Here is a 3,087-nt window from a genome sequence, read left to right as displayed (position 1 = left end):
ATTGAAAGGGTTTTTAGTCCCAAGCAAGCACATGTTGAATCCCACTTGAGCTATACAGCCAGTGCAATCCTATATCTGTTTAATAGTGAATCCCAATGAGTCCAAGGGCTCTCAGTCCCAAGTAACTACAGTCAACGCAGTCTGTGTATTGTTAGTTGGAAGCAAGTACAGTGGTGCCTCGCGAGACGAAAAGAATCCGTTCTGTGATTCTCTTCGTCTAGCGGTTTTTTTGTCTTGCGAAGCAAGCCCATTAAAGGATTAGCGGATTAGCGCTATTAGCGGCTTTTAGCGGCTTATCTGCTGATCGGATCAGCTGATAAGTGGCTTAGCGGCTTGGAAAAAGGGGGGGAGGAAAAAAACCCAGCAGGAACTCGCAAGACATTGTCGTCTTGCGAAGCAAGCCCATAGGAGATTCATTTTGCGAAGCACCTCCAAAACGGAAAACTCTTTCGTCTAGCGAGTTTTCCGTCTTGCGAGGCATTCGTCTTGCGGGGCACCACTGTATCCCTGACTTCAGTGGTACATACTTTAGACCTGCCCAGTATGCCCTGAAATACATATTTTATTTTTTATTTCATTTATATTCCACCCAAGACCTCAAGGTGGCATTCATAGTTTTCCGTTCCTATCACCCCCACAACAACCCTGTGAATTAGGTTAGACTGAGAAACTGTGACTGGTTCACGGTCACCCAGTGGACTTCATGCTGGAGTAGGGATTTGAACCCTGGTCTCCCAGGTCCGTGCCTGACGCTCTAAGCACTGGACCACACTGTTGTTGTTGTTGATGATAATGCAATTCAACCTGGCTTTTTGACAGCATAGAGATTGATAATGCTACCTTGACAATATCTACAATTATAAAGGCAGTGTCCCATTGAAAAGCTGGAAACCTTGACTTAATGTTGCCATCATGGAAGGACTTTGGGGGAGATGTCCCAGGTCCCAGTGAGCAGAATGAGTAAGAGAGTTCTGTAATAAACGAAAATCTGCCCTTATTCCCTTATGGGGGACACAAGAGCCCTTATAGAGTCCTTTGCAGGTTCTCCATCGGTCGGAGAAAATAACAGAGGCCAACCAGAGAATACTGAGAAGCAAAGCAGCTAGTAAGCCTGATCTTATTTGAACTGTTGCAACAGGGTGCCCCCTTCACACTCAGGAGAAGGAGGAGGACCCCGAACAAAGGTGTGCCCACCCCACCCTTATATAGAAATTTTAAATTGCCCGCCCTGGAGTTCAAGGCCACCCCCAGATACATCATACCTACATCACAGAAAGGGCAGTCTACAACAGAAATCTGAGTGCGTTGTTTACCTCCTGTCTGGCAGGTTACCTGTTAATGCTTACTTGATTGGATACCCTGGGGAACCTGGCCAGTCTTTTGTAATGATAAATACTTAGTTCCTGAGCCAGGTCACAGACTCACCCTATTCATACACAGACATACCCTTAAGACAGGATTTGTGAATGAAAAGACAATGGGGAGGCTTTTCCATTTTCCTTGACCTTGCAGAGAAATCATTTGGGCAGTTTGAGAGTCAAAATGGTTTCAGGGCTGTTTTCCTGTGCTGCTTCAGACATGTGGTTTATATATTTATGTATGTGTTTGCTTGGTACATTTATGAACATTTATTATATATATAAGACCTTAATTTTTTTATTTCAGTTCAAAACACAGCAGGGCTGGCATATCATATTTTGAAGCAAGTGGACTGATACACATCACCATCTAAAGAGAAAGGAGGCCCCTGAGGACCATTTAGACCAGTGTCTAAACCTGGCATCCCCAACCTTTGGCCCTCCAGATGTTTTGGACTACAATTCCCATCATCCCTGACCACTGGTCCTGTTAGCTAGGGATCATGAGAGTTGTAGGCCAAAACATCTGGAGGGCCAAAGGTTGGGGATGCCTGGTGTAAACTTACCCAACCACATTACTATCAGCAGAACCCTAACACTGTCTACTCAGAAGCAAAACCCTATTAAATTCAATGGAGCTTGCTCCTAGGTTTGTAAAGTGACAACCACAGCCTAAACTGAGCATGATTTAGGATTGCTGTTTTAATCAGCAGCTTCTGGCACACCAAAATCCAAGAAGTAAAGGAGGGTATTCACAGAACTGTAGGGTTGAAAGGGACCCTGAGGTGGGACTGGCAGAAATGACTGGCAGAATCCGAGACCAGGGAAGAGAGACGGCGGAAGAAGATTGGAAGAAATTCAAGGACTATCTTGGGAAATATTACAAAATTAGTGAATGTTAGAATGATGTTGGTTAGAATTTAAGTGGTTATCAGCTGTAATGATTAAGATAATTGGGGGAAAAATAAAAAAGAAAGAAAGGTGTAAAATTAAGTGAAAATTAAGGGCGAGGATTTGCTGAATGAATAATTTGAATTGGAATACAAAAAGGGGAGGTATGAGGAGGTCTGAGAAGGAAGTTAAAAGAAAATAAGTGAATGGAATTATATGTGTTTTTATTTTTGTATTTTTGTTTTTTGTTTTTTTGTATAACCTTTGAAAACTTAATAAATATATTTAAAAAAAATAATGAAAGGGACCCTGAGGGTCATAACCAGTGCTTTTTTTCTTTAAAAAATGTTTAGGGGTACTCTTATTTTCCTACTCATATTGAAATACTGCCCCTCAATGAGGCCAAACTTAGATTCACAAAATATTTAGGGGTATGCGTCCCCCTAGAAAAAAAGTTCCTATATCTAAAAGAACATTGTCCCCACGTCAAATCTTTAATATGCTTTGATTACCTCTTGTAATAACTCAAGTTAAAAAGAATATAAACAACATGCAATATTGGTTAAGTTTATTGAAAAACAGATGCAGTTAACAAGGAAATAAAGGACCCACGCAGAGGAGGTCGGAAGTCATCAGGCAGAGAAGAAACTAACTTTATTGTTTCCTTTTCGAGATACATTGTCCTTTTTTGTATTGGTGGTGGTCTGCTTGTAATGCTTTGGTGTTTTGGTGTTGCAAGTGGTTTGGATGTATTGTTTATAAACCAATAACGATTAAATTGGAAAAAAAATTAATAATTTAGTCAAGTTCACCTACTCCGCGTTAGAAAGTTTCTCCC

Source organism: Podarcis bocagei (assembly GCF_964188305.1).
Source record: "Podarcis bocagei genome assembly, chromosome: 9".
Lineage (NCBI taxonomy): Eukaryota > Metazoa > Chordata > Lepidosauria > Squamata > Lacertidae > Podarcis > Podarcis bocagei.
The sequence above is the reverse complement of the archived record's forward strand: the minus strand, read 5'-3'. Positions refer to the sequence as shown.